This window comes from Chroicocephalus ridibundus, chromosome 1 (assembly GCF_963924245.1).
Source record: "Chroicocephalus ridibundus chromosome 1, bChrRid1.1, whole genome shotgun sequence".
Lineage (NCBI taxonomy): Eukaryota > Metazoa > Chordata > Aves > Charadriiformes > Laridae > Chroicocephalus > Chroicocephalus ridibundus.
Window position 1 is genome coordinate 109,196,310 of NC_086284.1, and position 20,025 is coordinate 109,216,334.

A 20,025-nucleotide genomic window follows, 5' to 3' on the forward strand; every position below is an offset into this window, starting at 1 on the left:
AGTCATATCGGGAGAGCAACAGCTTTGTGTTCATGCATGCACGCATAGTCACATACACTTTACTAAAATTCACTGAATTTCCAAAATCATTGAATATTATAATCAACAGTGCTTGTAAAATTGAATACTATATGTTATATAAGTTGTGAATATCTCACCTAGACAAAATGTATTTAACTTATGTTTCAACATAAGAGATCTGGTCATTTTTTTCTATCCTAGAGAGTAAGGCACTTTACGAAATGAGTAGCGGAAGGGGCTAGTAGAATGGTGCCGTTAGATGAAAAAGCTGCAGGAAGAGGCAAACTACGCACCACCAGGGTAGCTGAGCAAGATTGCCAGTGTCTTTGCAGAGACTGTGCAGAGACAAGATCCTGAGAGCTACGGTTTAAGGAAAGATCAAGAAAATACCCTCAGATGAGCAGTAGATGGAGATTACCACAAAAAAAGAAAGGCTGGAAACTTCTGACTTCTGGCAAGAGAAGGAAGACTGCTTCCCCACCAGATGCAGATCTGTAGCTTCAGATCAGGTATAGTACCCTGGGGAGCCAGAGACAAGTGTCCGTGTGAGGAGGGAAAGAGGGGGTGATAGCTGTCAGAGACTGCTCCCTGTGAGGACAGAAATACCCACCTGATGTGCTCTAACTTGCATATCACAGGAGGCGTGTTTCTTGCTGTGGTGGGTTAACCTTGGTTGGCTGCTTCAGGAAGACAGGCGATAAAATAAGATGAAAGACTTTGTGGGTCAAGATAAGACAGAGAGATCACTCAGGACCTGGGAAACTACAGGCCAGTCACCCTCACCTCCATCCCTAGAAAGGTGGTGTAACAGTTCATCCTGGATGTCATCTCTAAGCATGTAGAGGAAAATAAGGTTATCAACAGTGGTCAATATGGATTCACCGAGGGCAAATCATGCTTGACCAATGTGATAGCCTTCTACGATGGCCTGACTGGCTGGGTAGATGAGGGGAGAGCAGTGGACGTTGTCTACCTAGACTTCAGCAAGGTTTTTGACACTGCCTCCCATAACATCCCAATAGATAAGCTTAGGAAGTGTGGATTAGATGAGTGGACAGTGAAGTGGATTGAGAACTGGCTGAATGGCAGAGCTCAGAGAGTTGTAATCAGCAGCACAGTCTAGTTGGAGGCCTGTAATCAGCAGTGTTCTCCAGGGGTCAGTACTGGGTCTAGTCTTGTTCAATATATTCATCAATGACCTGGATGAGGGGACAGAGCGTACCCTCAGCAGAGTGTGTCATCAGCTGATGACACAAAACTGGAAGGAGTGGCAGACACACCAGAAGGCTGTGCCGCCATACAGTTATATCTGGATAGGCTAGCATGTTCGGCGGAGAAGAACCTAATGAAAGGGGTGTAGGGCAACAACAAGGGCAAGTGTAGGGTCCTGCACCTAAAGAGGAATAATCTCATTCACCGGTACAGGTTAGGGTGGAAAGGAGCTCTGCAGAGAGGGACCTGAGAGCCCTGGCGGACAACAAGTTCACCATGAGGCAGCAATGTGCCCTTGTGACTGAGAAGGCCAATGGTCTCCTGGGGTGCATTAAAAGAGAGCGTGGCCAGCAGGTTGAGGGAGGTCATCCTCCCCTCTACTCTGCACTGGTGAGGCCGTATCTGGAGTACAGTGTTCAGTTCTGGGCCCTCTCAAGAAAGATTCAAGACTCAAGTTCAAGAAAGACAAGGAACTACTCAAGAGAGTCCAGCGGAGGGCTACAAAGATGATCAAAGGGAATGGAGGACCTCTCTTATGAGGAAAGGCGGAGAGACCTGGATCTGTTTAGCCTGGAGAAGACTGAGAGGGGATCTCATCAACGCTTATAAATATCTAAAGGGTGGGCGTAAAGAGGATGGGGCCAGACTCTTTTCAGTGGTGCCCAGCAACAGGACCAGGGGCAACAGGCACAAGCTGGAACACAGGAAATTCCATCTCAACATGAGGAAAAACTTCTTTGAAGGTGACGGAGCACTGGAACAGGCTGCCCAGGGAGGCTGTGGAGTCTCCTCTCTGGAGATATTCAAAACCCACCTGGATGCATTCCTGTCCAACCTGCTCTAGGTCAACCTGCTTTGGCAGGGGGGTTGGAGTGGATGACCTCTAAAGGTCCATTCCAACCCCTACCATTTTGTGAATCTGTGATTACTGTCATAGGCAAAACAGACTTGACCTCGGGAAGATTAATGTAATTTTTTTTCCCTATTAATAAAAGTGTAGGATAGTTAGAAATAAAAAACAAAACTGAAAACACCTTCCCTCTCACTCTCCCACTTGTTCCCAGGCTCAGCTTCACTCTAATCCCTCTATCTCCTCCCCTCAGCCAGTGCAGGGGAATGGGGGTTGCAGTCAGTCCATAACACTTCTCTGTTGCTCCTTTCTCCTCATAGTTTTTGCCTTCTCCAGCATGGGTCCTTCCCACAGGCTGCAGTCCTTCAGAATAAACCTGCTCCAGCCTGGGGACCTCCGGGGCTGCAGAGTGTATATCAGCTCCATTGTGGTCCTCCATGAGCTATTGGGGGACAATCTGCTTCACCATGGTCTTCTCCATGGGCTACAGGGGAATCTTGTCTCTGGCGCCTGGAGCACCTCTTCCCCCTCCTGACATTTTTTCACTTCTTTTTCTCACAGTTGCTGCACAGCTTTTTTTACCCTCTCTTAACTCTTTTATCTCAGAGGCACCACCAGTGCTGCTGATAGGATTATCTTTGGACTGCAGTGTTTTTGAGCCTGCTGGAACTGGCTTTCTCTGACATGGGGGCAGCTCCTGGTCTCTTCTCACAGAAGTCACCCCTGCAGTCCTGCCCACTACCAAAACCTTGCCATGTAAACCCAATACACCCCCAAATCTGGGATGTTATGGAGAAAATACCAAGTCTTACCTTATCATCGGGCTATTAACCTCTGCTGTTCATCCATCTGGGCACCAATGATACTGCTGGGTCAATCCCAAGCATATCAAGGGAGACTGACTACAGAGCTCTGGAAGTGAGAGTCAAGGGACTAAGGATCTCCTCAGTCTTGCCAGTGAATGGATCGATGGCTGGGGGGGCTGATGCCACAGGAAGAGCTTTGGTTGAAACAAAATTTGCCTTGTATCACTATTTAGTGCTATTGCATCAGTCCATTGACATATGATGTGATTGTATATATATTGATCTACTTATGTCAGGTTTTCAAATGTGTATCGAGATATGTTTATATGCAAATTACCAGGGATAGGAATAGGCTCAGTCAGGTAGCTCTTTAGAGATAAGGCCGTGCTCACCCAAGCAACATAAATACAGAGGTTCTTCCCAGGCAGAAGTTGCTGAGCTGTGTGCGGTGCTGAGCTCATAATCACCAGTAGTGTAGCAAGAACGTTAACAGTGTATGGGATGGAATGTCCACAAAGTGTTTGCCACTGTCACACTCCGTTGTAACCCCTGGTGTGGTAACTACATATAATTGCTACCTGAACTGGGCATTATGACATGGCTGAGCGAAATATCTGACCTTTATGCAACCTCTCTGATGAACTGCTTTTGTCAGACAACTGCAGTTATCTTCAATATATTTCACAGATCTTTGGCGATGAAAAATCTGTGAGGATCTGCACACTCAGTATGCTGAACGTCTGACTCGCTGTATCTAAAACCTCCTTTAACTCTGTGATTGCAAAGGGAGAATAGTGCTTCATGTACCTTGACCTCCTGCTTTCACTGCTTTTTTTGCCTGCTCAGCAGACTAGCAGCAGTTACAGCCTTCTGTGCCCTCGTCTGATTAAAGCAGGGGGCTTTCTCTAATGGGAGGTGCAATTATTTCCTCTTGAATCTTTTTGTCAGCCATTACTTAAACTCAAAGCCATTTTGTACTGACAATGTAGCAACATATTGATCCACCCAATTTGTCTGCACTGGTAAAATTCTTAGCAGCCCATTACATATGCTACTTCAATACTAATGGATTTGACACTCACACATGGAAGAAATATTAGGTATATGTCGGTTTTCGGCTCTCAAAGACAAGCCTACTCCACATTTCAGACAACTGTTTGCCATTAATTGCAGGTGCAGTTTGCCAGCTCTTGAGTTCAGACATGATAGCTTTGCCACAACTTTGAGACATGGAATAGCACAATTCAAGGGCTCTGCAGTCTTCCTGCTTGTTAATTCATTGTCTAAGGGACAAAGGTGAGCCACTGCCTAAGACGGTTGTCCTGGTTTGGGGTGGAGCAGGGACAACTTCCTGTTCCCTGAGAGAGGCTCTTGCTTACGCTTGTTGCTGTGGCAACCAGGGTCAGCTGACTCGGGTGTTTACCCCGTGGGGGGGTCCCACCTGTGGGGAGGAGCAGACAGGTCAGGTGACCCAAACTGACCAATCAAGTGTTCCATCGCATCTGCCGTGCTCGGTATAAAAACTGAGGGATCAGGGAGGCAGTTCTAGTCGCCAGCTGCTCCTTCACCAGGGAGAGCTGTTTCTCCTTCTTCGATGCCTGCTGTCTTAGGAGGGCCCTGTCAGTTCATCTGCCTTTGAGCCCAACCAGCGAGTTCTGGAATCCAGTTCCCGTGTGTTGCTGAGTCCAGTCTGGGATTTCCCCAGTGCCTGCCTGCTGGTGACATCTTCCTGGGAACTTGATATGGTTAGATATGTGTATATATAGTATCTATTTCATTATTAATATTTTGTTGAAGTAGTCTAGTCTTTTCTCAACTAATAAGTCTCTTTATCTTTCTTCTTTTTCTCCTTGGAGCAAGAGGTGGGGGAGAGCACCCGTTGTCTTGTCATTGACCAACCCAGCCCAAACCATGACAGTGATTTATCATGCAATGGAAAAGCAATTGTAACACAGTAGCTACCACCACTACAGGGCTGCTAGAGACCAGTACCACTTAGCGCTCTTAGCATTTCACTCTAGCTTTTACATAACATTCAGATTCCATTTTAGCTAACCTTGCACTGGACTCAAAGGTACTGCATAAGGTGTCAATATATTTATACAGACAAGATTAAGAATTGTGGATATTTTCATTCAAAATTTTCTGGCTTTGGAAAGCTGTCCTTCTTAGCCTGTCCTGTAATGCATTTAATTTGATAACTAAAATATTAAAGTAGTAAGCCCTCATGTTTAATCCTTGCAACTTCAGCTGTTTCAGGATCATATTTACAGACAGCCTTGGGTTCAATTTCTGCAAACACTGAGGTCAGTGAGAAAGTTCATAAGCTAAAGTTACTTGGCAGTTTGACAATACTGTCCAGCTCAGACTGTACTGTAATGAAAGAAAAAAGCACTGCAAGTTACTGTAGTAAACCCACCTATGACAAAGCATGCCCTGATTTATCAGCCTCGCTCTAATCAAATATTTTACCTACTTTAAAATAAACACTTTAAGACAGCTATCATTCTTAAATATAAACAGTCATATCGGTTAGAGCATAGTTGCCCTTTTTGAGATAAAATGAATCCCACTGAATTCAGTTGCACACAGGTTTCTTCAAGATTCATGGTAAAACCTGATCCTGATTTTGGTAAAAGCAAAATCTACCTGAATCTTCGCTCAAAAATTTAGCTAAGGGAAAAGAAATCAAAGATGTATTCAAAATCAATTAGATGTCTAATTTTTATTAAGTTTTAGAAGCTGGATATATGAAATAACAAATTAGCTGTGAAAAACAAAGATTACTTTTTTTTTTACACCCTCAATATATGGAGTGATAAGGTTAGATATCAGGATTCACAATTTACTCATTAAAAATCTTGTTAAAACAGAACAAAGCTAAACAAAACCTAGCAATGCAGTGCTATTACTTCACAAGTGCTCCCACTTAATTTTCAAAAAAATTCAAGTGTTCTTCTTGTATGCATTGTCTATGCATATGTACGTACTGTGTGTAAGGTGAAAGCTGAGGAAGAATCAGTATATAATATATTGTATTATATAATATGATAATTCCTGGAGTCATACTCTCTGCAAATACTGGTCCGTATTAAACAACTTATTTAGCCCTTTCTGTTATGGAATATTTTTTCAGGTGTAATTTTTGTGCTGGCATGGGTTTTTGACATTTTTTTTTTTTTTTATTTAACCTCTCACCTTAAGGAGCTGATAAAGAAGCTCGTTGTCGAGCTGCTGGAGGAAAGCAATTCCACGCTTCTATCTCTAATCCATTGTCCACAGTCAACTGGGGCAATACCTGGACGTACCTGGTGAGACAGAATGCACTGATGTTGAAGCCTTTCAAGCTAAGTTTACTTAAAGAAGAGCCATTCATTGATTGCACATCATCTTCTATTTAGGAAATCTGCATGAAAATACTCAAAGAAGATGCATGTTGTGTCGTCGTCTTCTCCCTTCAGCCTTCTCTCTTGTATTTATGTCAATACGGTATGTAAACTTATGTGAGACTGGCTTGCAGGCTCATGGCCAACCTCTGAAATGTACAAATATCTTCAGAATGGTTTTACAAATATTTTCCCAAATAATAAAGGATATTCACTTTAGTGTGCATTCTCTGATTTAGTGCCCACTTTCATTAATATTCTGTGAACAGTTAATATTAAAAGAATGTTGGGATTCATATTAATATTCTTCATGAATACATCATTTAATGAATATATGATTATAATACTCTCAATGAATACCAATGGGCAATGTAACTGCAAGAGTATTGCTGAATGGCAATTTTTTATTTTATAAATATGTATATTTGCACTTTTAACCTGAGACACAAAAAAGATGATTTCAGTGAAAATTCTGAGTGTTTTTCATGAACACCCAGTTCATGAAAAATTAGAATAAAAGTTGAGTAACTTAACAGCTTACAATTTACCAGATGTTTTGAAGTAATTTAAGTAATAATTTTGAAAGCTTGTGATGATCTATATACAGACAATATACTGAAGACCATATACACACAAAGACTAACCATGTAAATGATCTAGAGGAAATTTATGCACCTTGTGGTCAGACAATTCAAGAAGATAAAAAGTGTCTAAACCAATAAAAAGTTTCAGGAAATAGTGAATTGTGTTCAGGAAATTTGTTTTCATTCTGCTTTCTGATTCTTGTCACTTAACCCGTGTTGTTTCCCTGTGTTCCCTGTGTAAGAATAAGATTAACATATTTGCATGTTGTCCATTTGTCTTGCAAACGACCTTAGGAAAGGCTTCCACTTATTGCGTGCATATGCAATGCTTAAAACAAAGGTAAGCTGTGACCTTGAGATACTTCTACAGTACATATACTAGTCAGTACTATTATCATTAATATTTAATTCAGTTAACATTTTAAAAATTTGAACCAACAAATTGAAAAATCAGAATTCACACAGACTTCAAAATAGAAAGGTGCTTTAAATATTTCTTTTCAAATAGTTGAGCATAAAGTTTAAAACTAAAAGAATTTTTCTTAGCTTTATAGAGTAAAAAATAATGATGAAACAGTGGAAGAGAAGAAAAAAAATGAGAGTAGACAAATTTTACAGGTTTAGACAGCTGAACACACATTCTCTCTTTCAACAGTTGTGTACAAGCAGAAGGAAGTTAAATGTCTAAATGTTACCGCTTCTATTTAATATTTCAGTACGAATAAACTTTTGTCATGATTGAAGGCACAAAAAATTGGCCACCATACTGACAGCCTCTTTAAGTATATTTTTGATATGAAGTCAAACTGAAATCTCAAGTGTTCAGCTTGAAATATAAAGCATGTTGCTATGGAGGTTCATAAGAGCTATAGTGAGGAATCACCCACTTGCCCAAACATAATAGCATGAAGCAGGCTGCACAGGAACGTGTCCAGGCAGGTTTTGAATGTCTCCAGAGTTGGAGACTCCACCACCTCTCTGGGCAGCCTGTTCCAGTGCTCTGCCACCCTCAGGGTAAAGAAGTTCCTCCTCATGTTTCGATGGAACTTCCTGTGTTCAAGTTTGTGCCCATTACCTCTTGTCCTGTCCCCGGGCACCACTGAAAAGAGCCTGGCCCCATCCTCCTGACACCCACCCTTTAAGTATTTATAAGTGTTGATAAGGTCCCCCCTCAGTTGTCTTTTTTCCGGAGTGAAAAGACCCAAGTCCCTCAGTCTTTCTTCATAAGAGAGGTGTTCCAGTCCCCGAATCATCTTGGTAGCCCTTTGCTGTACCCTCTCCAGCAGTTCTCTGCTTTGGCAGCGGGGTTGGACTAGATGATCTCCAGAGGTCCCTTCCAACCCCTACCATTCTGTGAAGGAATAATAAATAATAGTTGGGATAATCATTGCAGTTTTACTCCTCTGCACATCGCAGAAAAACTTCTTTAATGAAAAGCATTAGACGCATTTGAATGTTGCTACACTGAGGATCCCTGGATCCAGTTTCTACTTGATACAAGAAGTGTGTATCCCTCACATGGCTCTCTTAAATTTCAGTTCTTCTTGCAGAGAAGAAATTTGCCTCTTAAAGCTGAAGACGAATAAAAGTTTTTATCTGAAACATTACATATGGCTTAGGTCACAACATTAGTGAAAGGACATTCAAAAGAGAGATTAAAAGATGCACAACAGAAGAAAACAAAATTACTCAGGACCTTGGGGACTGAAGCTATGATGAAAGACCAGTCAGGCACGGTCAACATAGTTTAGATGCAGAGGACTTCAGAGCATGCTTACTGAAGTACATATAACATGCTGTTGAAGTTAAATTCAAGGCTACGTGGACTTTAAGATGTGCGAATTAAAGTGATAGAACGTACGTATACTAGCTATATAAATTCTCTTTTTAGGTAATGAAGTGTAGCTGAATGCTTAACTTGAATATTCATATTTAGTCATAAATGTGCTAATGAAACCAGGAATGTAGACTAATTGCTTATGTGCTACTTTACCTTTTAACAGCTTACATTCTCGGGCGTTCACTGTATCTGTTCAGGAGCTTTGTTTTTGGCATTGCTATCTGAAGTTGTATAAGAAAAATAGAAACTCTCCTGAAAGCTCTTTTCCACAATAAAAGAAATTTAAAATGTAATTTCTCTGAGGATTTTCTAAGCATTTGCTGTATTTCACTTTCTACGCACATATTTTGATTTCTTTTCTCACCTATTGTCTGTCATCGGTGAAAAAAGTCTATTATGTCTAACAAACTTTTGACTTCACTAAAAGCCATTGAAACTTTCTCATCATATTGGAATTTGAATTTTGCACTGCACAAACCTGAATCAGACACTATCAAGAAGCTCCAAAAACCTCAGCTGATAATTCTAAAATGTTTGTGAAAACCCCAGTCTAGATATTCTGGTTACTTCTGAATTACTAGGTGAGATGAAAATAGAGTTTAACTGCTAGGTGTAAAATATCACAAACCACAGGTGGACGTATTTCTCTCATATTTCATTCATTTTGATCGTTCCATCTGAACTCATTTACTATGGATCAATAGATAGGTAGTATCCTGCTTCTTCACAAACATAGTTTTAGGTGGCAAAACCACAGTTTAAAAAATCTTTGCAATATCTGTCATGCTGTGGAGCATGTCATGCATGTGGAGCAGTTTTACAAATATTAATAGTTTTCTCAACATTTATTTTATTTTTAAATTAATTTCCCTTTATTAAAGGCTGTTCTCACATCAAATGTGCATTTCCCAGCCTCTGATTTTATCAGTGCAAGGCTAGCCAGAAAAACAGCATTTCGATAATGAGATGTGTAAATTTGTCCTAGTTAAAACCTGATTATTTGTTAGTCTGAAGACTTATAGCAAATAAAAACTTTCCAATCACCATTCTGGAGAGTGCTAACAAAAAGAGTTGAACAGATAGATACTCAAGAATACTTTTAAAGACGTGTCTGAGCATAAAAGGATATGCAGCTTTATTTATTTCTGTATTTCTTGCATCTTACTAATGGTGAAAAAAATTAGGTCACACAGTACTTGAGAATGTGCTTGTTACTGTAAAGTACAATATAATATATCATCCTAGCCAATGTCCTTTCCCAGAGACAAAGTAACAGAACATCAGCAGAATTTGGTTGCAAATCTTCTTTATTGATGGTGATTTTTGTCTAGTTCAAGCAAAATATTTGTTGACTCTTGCTAACACATAAAAAAATAAAGAAATTCCTTTTTATCTCTATCTTATTCTATGTAAATGAGGGTTTAGGGCAAACATAAGAGCTGTACAAAGCAATATTTTAAATTATTGTTTGCATGCTTTATTTTCTCTCTTCAATCAGGACCAATATTTTGTTAAATAGAAGATGAGAGAAGGGAAAATAAAAGGGGTGGTTTTCTCTGCGTAGCATGCTGCGGAACGACATAATTCTCACGCTGGTGAAGACTTCTGATCGCTCAAAGGAGAAATTGCAGAGATGAGCATAAACCAGGTGTTCTAGTTGGTGTCATGTGCTGTAATTCCAGCTCATTCTTCCTTCGCCACAGTCAGCAAAGCAAGATCCTCTTTTCTGCTCTTTGCATCACTTTGCCATCCTTAAAAGGCAAAGATTCCTTCCAGATTGGTAGTAAAGTTTCAACTGATCCTACAATTAGTAAAATGTGAGTAGATCCATGAAATATGCTTACTAGTAATAACACTGAACCTATTTAGACTTAAAAGGACACAATATGAGAAGAAGCTATTTAGTTTAGAAGCCCTACTCAACAAGAATTGGGACTTAACATGAGGATTTAATATTCCAATTTGCCTCTTTGAGCTGACATGAAATATAGTATCTGACATACCTCATTGCATTTTCCATGATTTCTGTTTCTTAGTTCAGATATTTGTGATTTTAGATAAAGTAGCAATAAAGTTTTTAACAATTATCAACCAAGTAATGGAAAAATTAAGTATAATTTATTGATTTTCTTATTTCCAAATTGTATAAATGTTCTAATACATAATTCATACCTTGACAATATTTAACTTTTATCTAAGGAAACAGAGCTTCTAGTCTACTTTCTATACAAGAATAAAAGAGACAACGAAAGTCTCCTGAATTTTTTTTTATTTTGAATGGAGATTTTTCCACTCCACTTCCTTTATTTGGACTTCCCTCTGGTATCTTCAGTTTTTCCAGTGATCATTTGTGCACACTAGAATAATGAATGACATTTCTAAAGATAAGCACAGATGTTGATACTCAAGTCACAAAGACATAAACTAGTAAAAATCCTGACTTAGAATTCAAAAACTGAAATCTTTCAATCAAAGAAATCAAACCAGATAAAAGTGCCTCTTTTCCCCTGATCGAAACCACTTGTCAGTTTGAAAGTGTTTTCAATACCTTGAATCTTCTGTAAATGAAAGTCTCAGTTCTAGATGGTACAGCTGAAATTATACTTTTCAAAAGCACTCTTCCTGTGGCTGACTGAGGAATTATCTGAGAATGTACATTATACCAATTACTATCTAATGTTTTAGAGAAAAAAAATCTAAGGTATGCTGTACTGGAAAACAAGTAGTCAGTCTTTTTCTTATTCATTCAAGAGCTCTCCATATTTAATAGGCAGATCACTCGTGACAGGGGGAAGAATTTTGTCTCAGAAAGTTTCTAACAGACTAACAGAAATAAGACATCCTGCTGTAAGAAGCAGCTGTTAGCAGATAATAACGTTATTAAGAATTTGTAGTATTCTTGAGAAAGATGAAAAAAAAATCTGACAAAATGAATAGGAATTATCTGAACAAAAGTCCTGTGACATGTGGTCCAATTTTCTAGCCCTGGAAGTCTTCAATCAAAGATGATATATTTAGGTATACAATTTTTTTCACCCTCACAGAGTTTTGTCCTTTATTGTTTGTTTATTTTAAAGTTACCTTATCTGTGGTTTCATCCTAAGCAGTGGTGGTTGAAGCTTCCTCTTTATTTGTTCTTTCAAGCAAATTATTTGTTCCTGCACAATAAGGACAGATGGGATATGATTACTGATTGGAAGTAGCAATCATAATCTGATGTTACGTAATGTTTTCAGAGGGGAAAGGTGAGCTATCATCTAAATAAGAAAGGATTTTGTTAGGCACCTTTTACAGACTTTTTAGAAACACCCTTAGACCTCTAAGGCCACAGACTGAAAACTACTGATTTAGATGCTTTCTAGAGTTTCAGAACAAACAATGTTGTTCAGAGGAGCTGGGAACCAAAGGAACTTCTCTTCACCTGCAGGGACGACTTCTGTTTCCAATCAGTAAGCAGCTGATCCACTGCTTAGTGTCTTTCCTGGCTTTCCAACCACTGATTAGTGGTGGGAGGTTCATAAATCCAGTCTCTCACAACGTTTGAAGAACTACGAGCAACAGATCTAGAAAGACTTTTTTAAAGATCATAATACTTTCTTCAAATTGAATATTGCTCTTAAAATTTTTCACAGATAGAAAGTTACATTTGATATAGTTTATATGGATACTGAAAATCCCAAAGCTTTTTGAGAAGAGAGTTTGCCAGACTACTTACAGGTTTCTTTCGTTCATTTCTGCAAACATTTATACAAGCAAATTTTTGTTTGCAAAGATGTTTGCAGAAGAAACAGTTGTGACTAAATATTTGTACAAATGTTCACTTGAGTATTTACCTTGATGACCCTTGTGGATTTCCATCTGTCACATCATCAGGGAAAAGGAAAAGTTTGTAGTTCAACTTCTGTTTTCTGTATTTCATGAATTTGGAAACTGGCCAGAAATTCCTAATGTATCTGACTCAATTTAACTTCAGTGTAATTTCACTACAGATAAATTATAGAAAATACAGATATATTACAAAATTTTATTAATAAGATACAAAAATATGGATTTTTTTCAAGAAAATCTTACCTAAAAAAAGATATTTCAGAGACACCTTAAAACATTATTTATAGGATTAAACCTCCCTAGCATTAAACAAAACAGGAATTTATTGAATATTATTTGTATTAGCTTGAGGTACTTCACCCAACAATGCAGACAGTACAAAAATATGAATAAAGTCTTCCTCATGGTCCTTCACTTCCACAGATCTCTCAGCTCCTCCCTTACATATATATATTTATCCACACACATATATGGATGTGGTAGACAAGGGGAGAGCAACTGACGTCATCTATGTGGACTTATGCAAAGCATTCGACACTGTCCGTCATGACATCCTGGTCTCTAAATTGGAAAAGCATGGATTTGATGGATGGACCACTCAGTGGATAAGGAGCTGGCTAGATGGCCGCACTTAAAGGGTTGCAGTCAATGGCTCAATGTCCACATGGAAACCGGTCAAGAGTGGTGTTCCTCAGGGGTCAGTACTGGGACTGGTGCTGTTTAACATCTTTGTGGGTGACATGGACAGTGAGATCGAGCACCCTCCGCAGGTTTGGTGATGACACCAAGCTGTGTGTCACGGTGGACACACTGGAGGGAAGGGATGCCATCCAGAGGGACCTTGACAGGCTTAAGAGGTGGGCCTGTATGAACCTCATGAAGTTCAACCAGGCCAAGTGCAAGGTCCTGCACCTGGGTGTCCTGGTTCCGGCGGGGATAGGGTTCATTTTTCCTGGTATTCCATGCCATGTGAGCCATGCCCACCCTGAGCTGCTGGGGGAGGGGGCAGGAAGTCACCGTTTGGAGCGGGCTGGGGCGTCCTGGGTCCGGTCGGTGAGCATCAGGGAGCGGCGGCGGTTCCGTAATCGTGTTTGTATATTCCTCTGTCCGTGTTATTGTTGTTGTTTGCTTGTTCCCTTTGCTGTTCTGTTAAACTGCCTTGGTCTCAACCCAAGAGTCTTGCCTTTTTCTTCTGATTCTTCTTGTATTGGGAAGGCCCGAGCGAGCGACACGTGGTTCTTTATTGCTGTCTGAGGCTAAACCACGACACTGGGTCATGGCAATCCCAGGCACAAATACAGGTTGAGTGGAGAATGGCTTGAGAGCAGCCCTGAGGAGAAGGACTTGGGGATGCTGATGGACAAGAAGCTCAACATGAGCCAGCAATGCGCACTTGCAGCCCAGAGAGCCAACTGCATCCTGGGCTGCATCAAAAGAAGTGTGGCCAGCAGGTCGAGGGAGGTCGTTCTGCCCCTCTACTCTGCTCTGGTGAGACCCCACCTGGAGTACTGCATCCAGCTCTGGAGCCCCCAACATAAGAAGGACATGGACCTGGTGGAATGGGTCCAGCGGAGGGCCACGATGATGATGAAAGGGCTGGAGCACCTCTCGCTATGAAGACAGGCTGAGAGAGTTGGGGTTGTTCATCCTGGAGAAGAGAAGATTCCAGGGACACCTTATAGCAGCCTTTCAGTACCTGAAGGGGGCCTACAGGAAGGATGGTGAGGGACTCTTTATCAGGGAGCGTTATGATAGGACATGGGGTTATGGCTATGGCCTCAAACTGAAAGAGGGCAGATTTATATTGGATATCAGGAAAGAAATCTTTACTGTAACGGTAGCGAGGCACTGGAACAGGTTGCCCAGGGAAGCTGTCAATGCCCCATCCCTGGAGGTGTTCAAGGCCAGTCTTGAGTCTGGATAAGTAGCAACAAGAATACTCTGATAAAGAAGCATACCAGGAAACATACATTAAAAGGAGTTCCCATACAACACACATTACAAACCCCCAATTTGGAAATGGAACTTTTAAGTGAGAATATTTGTTCTATCAACAATTAGCAAACCAAAGTATGTAGCTCTTTTTCAAATATGTAACTAATAAAAAATAACCAGGTCTCAATATAGCTGTGAATACTATATGCTAGTGAAAGAAACTACTTCTGAATATGCAGCATACCAAGAATGGTTTAAGGTATAAATTTTTCCTAGCATGTTTACAAATATCTAGTAAGAATTTCCATTAAGACCGCAGTGGTTCTTTTTTATTATTTTTGTTTTTGTTTTTGTTTCTTTTTGGGGAGGGGTGTGTTGTTTTTTTATTGAATCTTGCTCTTAAAGGCATTCACATTTAGAAACAGAATCATAGAATCATTTCGTTGGATGGGACCTTTAAAGAACATCTAGTGCAACCCCCCTGCAATGAACAGAGACATCTTCAACTAGATCAAGTTGCTCAGAGTCCCGTTCAACCTGGCCTTGAATGTTTCCAGGGATGGGGCATCTACCACCTCTCTGAGCAACTTGTTCCAGTGTTTCACCACCCTCAGCATAAAAAGTTTCTTCCTTATATCTAGTCTGAATCTACCCTCTTTTAGTTTAAATCCTTTTCTCCACGTCCTATTGCTACAGGCCCTACTAAAAAGTCTGCCCCCATCTTATACACCACCTTTACACATGAAGGGCTCCGGAACCTTCTCTTCTCCAGGCTGAACAACCCCAACTCTCTCGGCCTGTCCTCATAGGAGAGGTGCTCCAGCCCTCTGACCATTTTTGTGGCCCTCCTCTGGAACTGTTCCAATAGTTCCATGTCTTTCCTGTGCTGGACACTCCAGTGCTGGATGCAGTGCTCCAGGTGAGGTCTTGCCAGAGGAGGGTAGAGAGGCAGAATCACGTCCCTCAAAACAGTGTTTCTGTTTACCTGATAGGCATATTGAAGACCCTAATGTAGTCATGAAAAACTTGCAAAGAAGAAAACGGAAAAGACTACTAATTAAATGGTTCTCTGTGAATTGTTCGTGCAGCTTTATGTGTACTAAAACTGACTAACCAAGTCTCCAAGATCACTCAGTAATTTGTGTGTTTGTATAACTAATTATGTATTAAATCACACTGTTTCTCAAGAAACTAGTTTACTCAGTGTGCCGTAAAAACAGGGAAAATAAAAAAGGAAAGCTTATCTGAGTATATTTTTTCTGAAAAAATCACAGTAAGATAACACTCTTATGAAACTAAATTATCAGTTTGATACAATTGAAAAGCCATCCTATTTTTCCTGTTCAAAATATACTTTTAAAAAATGACATGACCTTTTCTACCTGACAAAAAAATGCTTTCCTAATATTACTTCATAGGTTTCTTTTTAGCTAAGTTTGCAGTCTGTCAAAGAAAATCTTAAGAAAACATGTTGTTTTGAGTGAACACATAAGAGTCCTAACCACACCTTTCTTATGAGTGGTACTATATTGTATTGCATTTGGCCAAAATTTACTTCCCCTTTTTCTCCCTTTGGACAGCTTGCTGTGTTTGTTTCTGTTATTAAAGTAATCAAAAGTATTCTTCATGTTTTTGGACAAAGGTCCTTTTGAGGATTGATAAAATGGAAGGTGGATTCACAACAACAGTGGATTAAAAAGATCTAAATCAATAAAAATGGATAAAAAACCAATTATGTTTTTTAAGAATTCTTACTGATAAGATAAAGTTTTTAATTCTTAGGATTTCGTTGATTCATTTCATTATATAACTGTCATTAAATAGAAATAATCGGTCTGAAAATCTTGTCAGTACATTTAGCACTCACTGTTGATGGGTGTTATGACTTAGAGATTTAGGCATCTGTTTCATCTCAGTCCTCCAGACCAGTATAGAAGAGGAAACATAAGGTGAAAATTTCCCTCAGCAGCAAAGAACCCACGTAACTATATTAAAAACAGAGCTAGGGGCAGAGAGGGGAAGCAGACTCATCTGAAATGCTGAATTCCATGCAGTTATAGAATATCTGTGCGGAATATACATAATTATCAATAACGGAGCCAGATATCTAGAAGTAACTTTGGGATGTCTGCTCTGGCTGAAGACATGCTTTTCACTGCTATGCAACTATATGCTATAGAGTATATTAAACAAATGCTGCTGCTAAATATGGCTGGGTTTATACTGGGACCAGGAGGTAAAGAGAAGCATTTGTGCAGAACTACACAGAAGTTAAATGAGCCTACTGCAAAACAGGGTGCATTAACTTGCTTTTGGAACGGGTTAATGTGGCCTCAAAGTTTCTGATCATGCCAGAGTGGAGGCACAGCAAGTGCACAAACACACACAGTTTTATTGAATCTAGGGCAAAAGATAGCTTTACCCATGGGCAGGTACAAAATGCCCCTGGGCACTGCACTAGTGTTTAGGCATACCATAATTCACAATAACTATATCCCGTATCAGTGCCTACTCTCAGAGTCAGTGTCCCTAAAACTATGGCTAACAGTTCAGCCTGTGAACTGACTCTTTTAGTCAGTATTTGTTTAGGAAATGAAATGTTTTTTAGCAATGGAGATGTTCCTACCTTTGATAACGTGAACTCCAATTCAAACAAACAAGCAAACCTTTCATGACAAAATTTTCATTCCCAAAAAGTTTTTTACTGTTTTCTCAAATATGATGTCATTTGAACTAGAGCCTCTTTCCTTTTATCCTGTTCCACATCTCTTTAAACATAGATACTTTGGTGAAATAGGTTGTGTGACAGAGAGGATCTGCTGCTAAAAAACATGTGCCATGATAATACCTATGCAACTGTTTTTTTTTCTGTTCATATAGCATTAACACAGGGATTTTAGATTAGAAAGCCAACAAGAGAGGATATCTAAAACCCCTATATCTAAGACTTTACTAAACCAGAAGAATTTGATATATTTTTCCTATGTTAGGTTATTTCAAAATAAAGTATAAAAACCAACACGTAATCATGAAAGAGAGAACGTAATCAAGAAAGAGAGAAACGCTGAAATGCTGCAGAGGAGGAGATATCTTCAGTAGAAAATTTCAGGCTCAAAAGAACAATATAGGCTTAGAGAAATAAGATATATAATCTAAGAATAGCTGAAATGATCCCGCTTAAGGGGCTCAAATTATACAAGAATTAACTGTGGCTGCTGTGACTTCAGAAGCTCTGGAAGAAAGACGACAGCTGTTTCTAGCACAGAAGCAGTGGCTGGATGTGAGAAAGAAGCACTCCCTTCCCAGACACTGCCAGGGGAACAGGGATGCTGGCAGGTCTTGAGGGCTGAGGGAGGTGACAACAGTCACCTTCCTCCCAAGGACTCAGCTCTCTGTGTCCCCAGGCTGGATTTGGTGCATTATGGCCCTGTGACCTTGGCTCAGTGTTACTGGGAAACTGGTTTCAAGGCATGCGAAAGTTATGTGAGCTAAAGCTATACAAAATAAGAAAAGCAAAAACCCAGCAGTGTCATTGCTGAAACATTATGAGCGGCTCAGAGTTTCAAAAGGGAAAATACTGACATGAAAAGTTATAAAACCCTTGGGGTGGCATTTGAAAAACAAGGAATCAGAAAACAGGAATTCAGCAACATCAAGGATCTCCAAGTAGCAACAGAGGCTCATGATTGACTGATGGCTGACTGGTCAACAAACACTCGTCAAGTCTTCCATCAGGGCCAGTGATGAGATTATTTATGCTTAGCCTAGTAGCTTTTTATTTCAAGTTATCTACTGTGCATATATTAGCCAATAAATAATTATACTGCACTCTCACACTGTACATATATTTTCAAATCGCCTGACCTAGGTGACCCAGAGAAAGAGCAGGAAGGAGGGTTACTCAACGCGGAAGTAAAGAGGGACCTGAGGTAGCGCTGGCTGCAGGCAGGAGAAAATTGTGTGCATTCCCCTAATGCAACTGAAACTGAAGCAGCAGCTTTAAAAGTGAAATTAGCATTTCGCCTAAGCCATGCTTTCATGCTCCAGCTTATTTTCTTTAATGTAAAATCATGATATAAAAGGCATTCATTACTGGAAATCATAAGTACGAAAATCTCAGGACTGCTAATAGTGTTCTCCCTTCCAAAGAGACTTTATAAAAATAAATGTAATGAGAGTGTCAAGAAGAAAGAGGAAGAATAATTAAGAAAGGGAAAAGAAGAAAGGAATGAAAGGGAAAAGAGATAAGGAGCAGTAGCAGAAAAAGAGAAATAGAAAAAGAAACAGTCAGTAGGAGAAAAGGATATATTATAAGAAAAAATAATAATGTTGAAACCAAATGTTTTTACATTTTTCATTGTTGGCTGCTATATCATTCTTTCGTTCACTGTAAGCTACTAAAATCACATTCTCTGAGTATTTTGCAGTACAGAAGATTATTAATGCATAACAAAACTCATGGCAGCTATCTGCAATTGACTGAGCCTTATGAATGCTGACAAATGACTCTTGATAGTAATCACACAAATATGTGAGTGCTCTAAAAAGATTAATCTCCAGGAATTCTGTGAAAATATATTTCAGACAGATGTGAAAGCATATCCTGTTGTGCTTATGGAACCCTCTTCTGAAACTTCCTTCAGAACAACCTTGTTCTTGTATTATTTATCATTCTATTGTCTCTAATCTATAATTCAAAAAGAAAAATCCTTTGATTAATATATATGCAATATATTTCCAAATCAGTGCTGAAAATTTCAGCTACTAGGTGTCCATTATTGTTATCAGACACAAAAGTATGAATGTGCAGAATACTGATCAGGTCATTCTGTCCAAATTCCTGCCAATAAAGAACGCACCCTAGCTATTTTTACTGCTGTTGTTATCATAACATATATACATATATAACGAGGCTTACAAAAATTGCTCTACTTTCTCACTATACAGCTGTAACTACTGAAATTACAAAGTCTTACTCTCCCTCTGTAAACTAGACCTGTCCTGCCTGAAACATGAATTATATCACAATTCGCTCCAGGGTCAGTCTGCAATCAGGTATTTCTTTCAGTCTTCTCAGTGATTACATCAATCCATTAAATTACAGAAATTCCATAAAAATGAAGATAAGTATTCGTAAGTGTACTACTGATGAGTTGAGCTCTAACATTCTAATAGGTATCATTATATTAGATTATGATATATTGTCTCATGTTTCTCATTAAGATTTCATTGCAAGTTTCCAATTATAATGGTGCTTCCTAATGCTACTAAAGGAAAGCATGTGATATAGCTAAAAAGCTAAGTTTCTATAGGGGAAAAATTTGCAAAGGCCCAGATGTGCCTAATCTGCATCAAAATTCAGTAAGAGATAGCCACCTAACTGCTATTTATTCCTTAAAAGTATTAGTGAAGCATAAAAACTGTAAAAATTCTTTGTGGTTTCAGAGCTTGGTGCGGGGGGAATAATAGGTTTACTTTTCATTTAAAAAGAAAAAAAAATTACAGAAAAAAGAAAATCCTGACAATAGGCAACATTATATTGATAACCAATTTACTAATTACA